Genomic DNA, 10761 nt, shown 5'->3' with positions numbered 1-10761 from the left:
CTGGAGGAAGTGAATAGACCTCGCTGGTATTTGTGGCTGGTGGTAATCATGATGTTCAAGATGATGCCAAATGCATACCAGTCTACTCCAGCATTGTACTCCTCCGCAGCCAGGATCTCAGGAGCAATGAAGCCCGGTGTTCCAGTGTATTCTGTGGCTGTTCGGTCTCCATAGATGTTCTCCAGTGCCAGACCGAAGTCGGCAATCTTAATATGGCCCGTTTCAGTCACCAGGATGTTGGAAGGCTTGAGATCTCTGTGACGATAAAAAAAACACCTTAATTGTTGTCAGTGTTCCTCCTATAATTATCAGAGTATAATGCTGCATTTGGCTAATGTTATATTAGTCAGTGTAAGACAAAAATATTTTTTGTGGTGTTTTATCCGGGTTTTAAGGAAAACCTTTACCACAAGCTCAGTCTCTAAGTGCCTGTTGTAGGATATCAGGAATGAATGCAGGAACTGGGTGCTTGCATGTAGCGTTGTGTTAGAGGAAGAGGGAATCTGCTGATTAAACCCCAACAGATAGTGGACTAATAGATTTCAGATTATCTGGAAATATATTGGTTGAGGGGAATTGCAGAGGGTACGGCTTGCATAGATTTGGTTTTCTGGTACACTGACTGCCAGAAGATTTTCCAAAGGTATTTATACATTTGGTGGATCTTCTACCAGCACACTGGTAGATAAGACTGGCGTATCAATCTGTCCCATTGCCTATATCACAAAGGATCATGGTGTCACTATTATTATTGCATGTATTTTCTCCTTTGCCTTGCTTGCGTTTCTATAAAATTGCTGCAAGTATAGCACATGAAATTGAGACTGTGATCCTGACTATGGGCAAAGACCAAGAGTCCATTCTGTGCACAGTGCAGTGGACTATGTTGGTGCTCGGTGCTATATCAGGATGATAGAATATATTTCGGGTTACCGGTGGATGATGCCCTTAGAATGCAGATATTGAATTCCACACACAAGTTCTGCGGCGTAGAATCTGGTAGAAAGGAAAGAAAGAGGAAAGAATAGGATTTAGTGGATGATATAGTCTCAGAAATACACAACGCTCAGTAGACCAGACCGGCTGGATTTTATGTTATTTATGACTGGAGTTTATGTTACTATTATGGCCCGGTGGGACAACTGCACTTATCGTTCTCTTCATAGCACATATGTACCTAAACCTGTTATATTCTGAACATATGAGATTGTTTTATGTTAATATTGAAGAGAAACTTCCAATAATATAGAAATTATGGAATTGTAAATTCCTTCAAATTAGATCATCTTCATGCTGTTTTGATTTAAAAAAAAGTCCTGGTATATGGAAAGTATCCATTACCTAAGACATAGTGTAATAATAATTATATCAGCGGTGGACATATCACATGTATAACTTATCCAGCTGCACAGAGGGCCACAACATAGAGGGCCACAGTCACCTGGAAAGTGACTTTGTGCTACCTATTAGACTGCATATAATGGACTGTGCTAATGGATTTAATTAGGGATGAACGAAGCAAGCTTTGCTCAAAACTTCAGTTTAATGCTGTCGGAACTGAAGCCGAGTTCGGATCTAAGTTTTCAAAAAAAAAAATTCAGTTTAAAAGTCAAATTCCGAAGTTATTCACTGAATTCTCACGAGACTTCGGGAATAACTCACTTTGCCTGGTCGGAGGTCATACATGTTAATTTTGTATAGAGACGGATCTCCGTACAGCAGTAAACTGAAGTTTTGAGCGAACTCACTTTGAATCTAGGACCTGAAGCTCGCTTCGCTCATCCCTACAGACCAAACATTAGGTGGTATAAACTTAGACTAGACAGTCTAAGGCTACTTTCACACTAGCGTTGTTTTAATCCGGCGTTCAATTCCGACACCGGAACTGCCCGCCGGATCCGGAAAAACGTGTGAAAACGGATTACATTTGAATCCTGATCAGGATTTTGATCACAATGAAAAAATGCATTGGAAAAAACGGATCCGCCATTTAGGGACTTTAACTTTTTTTTCACATTTTTCGGGTTTAACATGCAAAAGCCGGATCCGTTTTGACTGAACACACAGTGCCAGATCCGGCGTTAATGCAAGTCAATGGGAAAAAGGCCTGATCCGGCGTTCAGTCAAAGTGTTCAGGCTTTTTGGCCGGAGGTAAAAATACTGCATGCTACGTTTTTCTGAAAAGCCTGATCAGTCAAAAAGACTGAACTGAAGACATCCTGATGCATCCTGAAGGACTGACTCTCCATTCAGAATGCATGGGGATAAAACTGATCAGTTCTTTTCCGGATTTGAGTCCCTAGGACGGAACTCAGCACCGGAAAAGAAAAACGCTAGTGTGAAAGTACCCTAAAGGTCGCCAAATTATTTATCCCGCATCAGTCACTGTGATAACTCTGGCACATTTTTAGACTGTCTAGTCGAAAGGTGCCCACAGATCTTCAACAGCTTTTGGCTGAACACTCTTTTGCTAAGAGCTACGGTATCTCTTGACTCCCTCAAACTCATACACGCTCAGTTTGTCCAAACTCATATGTGTTGTCAATGGGGAGAGAGGAGAAAGCTTCTGCCAGACACCTCTGATGGTGGCATCTGTTCTCATCTGTTCAGGGGATCCTCATATACGTTAGATCTTCTCCCGGCAGGTTCAGCTGACAATAGCTTATGGTGTACGGGGCCTTAAGTTTCCACTGTCTAAATCTTAGATAGCATTAGTAAATCTGTCACATAGTTGTACTGTTTAGGCTTTGACTACTGTACCTTGCACTGGGGATGTCAAGACGCCCCTTCCTCCGCAGGAGTTGGTGGAAATCTCCATAGGTGACATATTCCATTCCAAGTAGAACAAGCTCCTGTCAGATGGATACATATATTATATATATATATATATATATATATATATATATACAGTTTAGATATCTGTTAAAGTATTTGTAGAGTTGATGTATTTACAGTAACCAGCTATTTCATCAGCCAAGACACAGGCCATATGGAGACGGTCTGGCTTCCTCTGATGGTCCCTGTATAACAGATCATTAAGCCACTCACTCATGATAATATAGTTGTGCAATTACAGTAATACTGTGACTTTCCTCTGGTTGTTCTCTGTGTCTGGCATATTCTATGCATGCATATGGAGACCATGCAGATATATTGTGTAAGACATTACATTTCAATGTTTGGATAACTTTACATTATCATGAATGGCACATTTCTCACCATTTTGAAGCACTCATTAAGAACTACATCCATAGGGAAGGGGAGGACAGTAGTAGATTTTTGGACCCAGTTGGACCAGTTGACCCAGTTGGACCACTCCAGGCGCAAGTAAGATGTTCCATAGACTTCAATAACCCAAAGTCAGGCCCAAATTTTTTAGGCACATTGCCTGGTCCCCAGGGTTTGTCCAGTGTTGTCATGGGTAGTGCCAGCTACACATACAAGAAGCAGGACATTAAAACACCATATATATAAATATGTATATATACATATATGTCAGTGCAGTTTATGATATAATATAGAGAGGGTTATAGCCAGCTCACCTCGACGTCCTGCACAGTGGTGCACGGAGCGGACTCAAGCCAGTCCTAGTTGAACGTAGAAAAAAGTGAAAAAAAAAATGCTCCAGCACCACGAGGGATATTGTGAAGGTCCCGGTCTTTATTATCACCAAGAATCCAGGTGAGTACAGCAATCAAACAACATCGGTGGTCCCCCGGTTCCCAAGATCTACGCGTTTCGAACTATCGTGTTCTTAGTCATGATCCTAAGTGTCTCTCATGTTCCAAGCTAAAATACTATCCACCCGCCACCATCACCGCCTAGTAAGGGAGGAGTATGGTGGAACAGGGCGGGCAGCAAAATCAGCTGGGTCCATGCGAGACACCTGTGTAAGCCCAATGCATAGTTTAAATCCCAGTAGTGTTCCATACAAACTTTGTAAAATACATAGAAAAAGTATAAATAAACAAAAATCTTTCAAAGTACATATATGACATAACATAAAATCCTCTGTAGTTCATCTCCCCACACATATCTAAGGCAATATTCCTGTTTCATACAAATTGTATAGCAGTAAATGTGAAGCCAAAAATGGTAATGGACGAAACAACTAATAAAGTTCAAAAGAGTGGATCAAATTTCATAGTATTGTATTCCTTGTTTCTTTGTTTGTATCATATTTTCTTATAACTCCGTGTGTCCATTTGTTGATTTCATTGTCCATCTGGTGTGTCAGTGTGGAATAATTGCATATCTCCGTCACACTTGAAAATCGCATGGTATGAACTGGGACTAGACTCTATACTAGAAAACACCCATCGGACAAAATGCATTCAATAGTTGATTATATACCACAGCCACAGTGTATCATACATATAAAGACAGTTATCTGGTAAGTATATCATAAATAGAAGTCAGTGATTGTTATTCACCCTGTCTCTTTAAAAATACCGTTAGACTTTACACACAGAATATTCCCAAGATCAGGGTCTATATCTGTTTCTGTTTGAATCTTCTTAGTGTGGCAATAGGATTGATCCAGGGTGAATTCATGATCACAATACTATGAAATTTGATCCACTCTTTTGAACTTTATTAGTTGTTTCGTCCATTACCATTTTTGGCTTCACATTTACTGCTATACAATTTGTATGAAACAGGAATATTGCCTTAGATATGTGTGGGGAGATGAACTACAGAGGATTTTATGTTATGTCATATATGTACTTTGAAAGATTTTTGTTTATTTATACTTTTTCTATGTATTTTACAAAGTTTGTATGGAACACTACTGGGATTTAAACTATGCATTGGGCTTACACAGGTGTCTCGCATGGACCCAGCTGATTTTGCTGCCCGCCCTGTTCCACCATACTCCTCCCTTACTAGGCGGTGATGGTGGCGGGTGGATAGTATTTTAGCTTGGAACATGAGAGACACTTAGGATCATGACTAAGAACACGATAGTTCGAAACGCGTAGATCTTGGGAACCGGGGGACCACCGATGTTGTTTGATTGCTGTACTCACCTGGATTCTTGGTGATAATAAAGACCGGGACCTTCACAATATCCCTCGTGGTGCTGGAGCATTTTTTTTTCACTTTTTTCTACAGTTTATGATATACTCATGTAGTAGTCACAATTTTACCTTGGTCTGGAATGCAAATGTGCCATGAAGAAGGAAGGGGCAGCCAGATGCAAGTTGTAACACTCGCCGCTCCACCATTGCGCGCTCTTCTCCTTCAGCAAGCAGGTCTCGCTTTGTCATGACTTTTACGGCAAATTGCTGGTGGGTATACTTGTCCTCTGCCAGCACCACCTAGAAAAAACACTTCTTACTGGACAATCTTCATAAGTGTGGACAGGGAGCAGGAAAATACCACCAGTGCTGCTATATATACACTGCGTGCAGAATTATTAGGCAAATGAGTATTTTGACCACATCATCCTCTTTATGCATGTTGTCTTACTCCAAGCTGTATAGGCTCGAAAGCCTACTACCAATTAAGCATATTAGGTGATGTGCATCTCTGTAAGGAGAAGGGGTGTGGTCTAATGACATCAACACCCTATATTAGGTGTGCATAATTATTAGGCAACTTCCTTTCCTTTGGCAAAATGGGTCAAAAGAAGGACTTGACAGGCTCAGAAAAGTCAAAAATAGTGAGATATCTTGCAGAGGGATGCAGCACTCTTAAAATTGCAAAGCTTCTGAAGCGTGATCATCGAACAATCAAGCGTTTCATTCAAAATAGTCAACAGGGTCGCAAGAAGCGTGTGGAAAAACCAAGGCGCAAAATAACTGCCCATGAACTGAGAAAAGTCAAGCGTGCAGCTGCCAAGATGCCACTTGCCACCAGTTTGGCCATATTTCAGAGCTGCAGCATCACTGGAGTGCCCAAAAGCACAAGGTGTGCAATACTCAGAGACATGGCCAAGGTAAGAAAGGCTGAAAGACGACCACCACTGAACAAGACACACAAGCTGAAACGTCAAGACTGGGCCAAGAAATATCTCAAGACTGATTTTTCTAAGGTTTTATGGACTGATGAAATGAGAGTGAGTCTTGATGGGCCAGATGGATGGGCCCGTGTCTGGATTGGTAAAGGGCAGAGAGCTCCAGTCCGACTCAGATGCCAGCAAGGTGGAGGTGGAGTACTGGTTTGGGCTGGTATCATCAAAGATGAGCTTGTGGGGCCTTTTCGGGTTGAGGATGGAGTCAAGCTCAACTCCCAGTCCTACTGCCAGTTTCTGGAAGACACCTTCTTCAAGCAGTGGTACAGGAAGAAGTCTGCATTCTTCAAGAAAAACATGATTTTCATGCAGGACAATGCTCCATCACACGCGTCCAAGTACTCCACAGCGTGGCTGGCAAGAAAGGGTATAAAAGAAGAAAATCTAATGACATGGCCTCCTTGTTCACCTGATTTGAACCCCATTGAGAACCTGTGGTCCATCATCAAATGTGAGATTTACAAGGAGGGAAAACAGTACACCTCTCTGAACAGTGTCTGGGAGGCTGTGGTTGCTGCTGCACGCAATGTTGATGGTGAACAGATCAAAACACTGACAGAATCCATGGATGGCAGGCTTTTGAGTGTCCTTGCAAAGAAAGGTGGCTATATTGGTCACTGATTTGTTTTTGTTTTGTTTTTGAATGTCAGAAATGTATATTTGTGAATGTTGAGATGTTATATTGGTTTCACTGGTAAAAATAAATAATTGAAATGGGTATATATTTGTTTTTTGTTAAGTTGCCTAATAATTATGCACAGTAATAGTCACCTGCACACACAGATATCCCCCTAAAATAGCTAAAACTAAAAACAAACTAAAAACTACTTCCAAAAATATTCAGCTTTGATATTAATGAGTTTTTTGGGTTCATTGAGAACATGGTTGTTGTTCAATAATAAAATTAATCCTCAAAAATACAACTTGCCTAATAATTCTGCACTCCCTGTACATATAAATGTCAGTTTATGAAAAATGGGAACATTAGCGATAGTCACATAGATGTGGACCGGGAGAGGCCTGTGGCCTGCATCGCTGACAGTGGTGGGAAGTCAGGTGAGTATCTTTTTTCTTCTTTGTGTGTCAGGGAATATGGAATTGGGAGGGGGCATTATAACTACAGGGGCTACTAAAAGGTCTAGGGGCTCTGTAAGGTGTGGGGGCAATACAGGGGGGCCAAATAAGGACTAAGGGCACTATAAAGTCTTGAAGCATTACAAGGGGGCACTATAAGGTCTAGAAGAACTATGGGGGGCACTAAAAGATATGGGGGCAATACATGGACAGCACTGTAATGACTGGGGGTACTACAAGGGGTGCTATAAGCTTAGAAACAGATGTATAAAGCTTAGCCATACGTCTTCCTTCATCCACATCCTCTCCCATCCCCGGGCTAAGCCTGTGTCATTTTCTAACTGTACTAGGTAAACACCAGGGATATTAGGGGTTTACTCCTAAAGGGAACATCACTACTAACCACTAATGCAAAAATATCTGCCATCTCTGCTATATGCACCAGCACATTTGGGAATCTCCCTGGATTTGCCTCTGGTGAGGTAGCACCAGTCAGAAGCCCTTGAGGGCAGCATGATGCTCCTGACATTACTTAAAGGGTCATGTCTGCTTAATTAGGCAAACAATATGCTTGCAGTTTTATGGTTTCTTACCTTTCCAAAACTTCCCCGACCAAGCACATGATGGAAAATGAATCTCTGGATGTTGTCAGAGATTGTGCTGGTGGGGTGGGATGGCCGACCATTGCTGTTTCCTAATTGAGAAATAAAACACATGACCAGGTTATTGTCTATTCTTTCGGGGCATATCTATTACCAACAGCCCCAGACCTCCCCCCGTTCCAACTTATTTCCTTCTGCATAATAAAAACACAGAGACCGATTTCGGATTTAATGGCCACAGCAGCCGTTTATCCCCAAATATTGTATACATAACCAACAATAACTCATCAATAAAATTAAATAACATGAAATAACATTAAATGCAGTATTCTCTTCCCTGACGGGGAAGGTTCTCGAAGCCCCAACTTTATTACCACGCACTTGGCCAGACTGGAGCCTCCGTCTTGCCTCCAGCCATAAAACGCCAGCTCGGAGACCAAGTCACGGACGCCTTCTCCACGAGCCAACTACACCAACCATGGGAGTCCAGCCCCCCACCATTGAGGCCCTCCCATCCTCCATAAGCATCAGTGTCACCAACTTCGAGGACCTCCCCCCGCCCCGACTGCCGCGACATAGAACAGTAAGGTAACGGCCAAAGGGTGAGAAAGGCGCTCATAGGGTAAGTAAATCGAGGTACAACAGCTTCCTTCAAAGAGCTGGTGGATGCGATAGACTCACCTGTTATGGTTGCACCGAAGTTAAGTGCAACCGTATTGCAGGTGAGCTGTGAAGTATAAAAGGTGCAGGTCGGTGCTGCCAGATGCGGCAATTAATAGAACACACCCCTCTCGTCCATCTCCGATATGGGGCGAACACACCTGTACTGTCCCCGTTCAGGCTCTCTACCCCCGTCATACTCTTTTCATTATTATCTTTTTATATAAAAGGAAATCCCCCCTTTTTTTTTATATATATATTCGTGTGCCCCTACCCCAGTATATATATATATATATATATATATATATATAGGGCGGGAGTTCACTGGCAAAATTCCAGGTAACTGACCTGCTCTGCCCCTTCCTTTTATCACATTATCGCCCGCTTTTTTTCAACTCCTCCCCCCTCTCCTCGCGCCGCACTGATTTTCAAATTCTTTAACCCTAACCTTGCCACCTGCCCTACTGAAGCCAAAAAAACGTCATGTCGGCCTCCCCTAACTGGTGGCCCAGTACGGCCTCCCTAGATTAGAAATTAAATTACTATAGTATGTTCCTAATGATTTGGATTTTATTTTTAATCTTAGCAGAAAAATATTAGGGGCATTTATCAAACTGTTGCAAAGTAGAATTGGCATAGTTGATTCCACCATTTTTGACAGCTCATTTGCTATGGGCAACTAAGCCGGTGTTCTGCCAAATCTCTATACCTTGCCAAAAGTCTATACCGGAAGTGACGCGGCCACACCGGAAGTGACGAGATCGCCAAGGAATCAGCTGGAGTAGGGTGTTGCCTGCGCAAGCGCACATCCACCGACTTAGCAAAGAATTATTGTAGCGCCGCGATAGAAGTACTTCGTACACCGCGCGTGCGCCCTTAGGAGTATAGAGATTTTGCAGCGCAAAATGTTTCATCAGATCTCCCTACCCCTGAGTGCGCACGCGCCCACAAATCATCAGTTGCAGTTCATCTTTACCGCAGAGCTGAGTGCTGGATACCGAGCTCACCACATAGTAGAGCTGAACTGCAACTGATGATTTGTGGGCGCGTGCGCTCTCAGGGGTAGGGAGATCTGATGAAACATTTTGCGCTGCAAAATCTCTATACCCCTAAGTGCGCACGCGCGGTGTACGAAGTACTTCTATTGCGGTGCTGCAATAATTCTTTGCTAAGCCGGTGGATGTGCGCTTGCGCAGCGCCACGCACACTCTCCTCCAGCTGATTCCTTGGCAATCTCGTCACTTCCGCTGCGGCTGCGTCACTTCAGGTATAGACTTTTGGCAAGGTATAGAGATTTGGCAGAACACCGGTTCTACTTTACACCAGTTTGTTAAATGACCCCCATGTGTTTTGCTCAGTTTTGGAATATGTTGGCCTCTATCCTTAGATTAATGTTCACATAGAAGCATTGGGAACATGTATTTATCTCTGTTGTTGATGAGAGAAGACTGATTACAATGTGCTGTTCAGTTTAGTATTCAGGGTAAGGCTCTATTCACACCCAGGTTCGCATGGAGAAGTGAAAAAGCCATAAATATTTTTTTTTATGTCTTGTCCCTTTTAACATATAAAAAATAGTACAATGTACAGTGCTCTGCAATTTCTGGCAGCCCCATAGAGAATGACTTGAGTGGCAGGATGCATGCCTGACCTGTCGTTTCATCAGATTGGCTGAACGAGACCCATGTTCTCAGGATTGATGGGGTCCCAGTGGTCGCCCCCCACCCCCCAGCAATCAGTTAGTTATCACCTATCCTGTGGATGGGGATAACTTCTAAACTTGACACAACCCCTTTACCATGATTGAGCATAACGTAGCAGACTGATCAGCCATGATCAACTGTGGCATTAGGCCTCATGCACACGACCGTTGTGTGCATCCGTGGCTGTTGTTCCGTTTTCCGTGATTTTCTGCGGACCCATTGACTTTCAATGGGTCCGTTGAAAACTCGGAAAATGCACCGTTGTTCATCCGCGGCCGTGATCCGTGTTTCCTGTCCTTTAAAAAAATATGACCTGTCCTATTCAAGTCAATGGGTCAGTGAAAAAACACGGATGCACACAAGATTGGCACCCGCGTCCGTGATCCGTGGCCGTAGGCTACTTTCACACAGACGGATCGCAGATCCGTCTGCATAAAACCTCCCCTGTATTACTGTCCATTCATTGGTGTCCAGCGGGCCCCCCCTCCCTCCCCTGTATTACTGTCCATTCATTGGTGGCCAGTGCGGCTCCCCCTCCCTCCCCCTCCTAATTTAAATCCCCCCCTCCTATCATTGGTGGCAGCGGAGAGTTCCGATCGGAGTCCCAGTTTAATCGCCGGGACGCTACTGCAGTCCTGGTTGCCATGGTTACTTAGCAATTTTTAGAAGCATTATACTTACCTGTGATGTCTGTGACTGGCCGGAC

At 43.2% G+C, this 10761-nt stretch overlaps 1 long non-coding RNA gene across 1 annotated transcript; it reads right to left on the bottom strand.

Annotated features, from left to right (window-relative positions):
* Positions 1 to 202: 202 nt before the first annotated feature.
* LOC121005446 lies at positions 203 to 2813 on the bottom strand. The gene is made up of 3 exons (XR_005779949.1): positions 2761 to 2813; positions 934 to 996; positions 203 to 255 (listed from the first exon to the last, which is right to left on the bottom strand). It is a non-coding gene; the product is annotated as an uncharacterized LOC121005446 (long non-coding RNA).
* Between the last annotated feature and the right edge of the window lie 7948 nt (positions 2814 to 10761).

The sequence above is a fragment of the Bufo bufo genome, chromosome 1 (assembly GCF_905171765.1).
Source record: "Bufo bufo chromosome 1, aBufBuf1.1, whole genome shotgun sequence".
NCBI lineage: Eukaryota > Metazoa > Chordata > Amphibia > Anura > Bufonidae > Bufo > Bufo bufo.
This window is presented reverse-complemented; position numbering and strand designations above follow the sequence as displayed.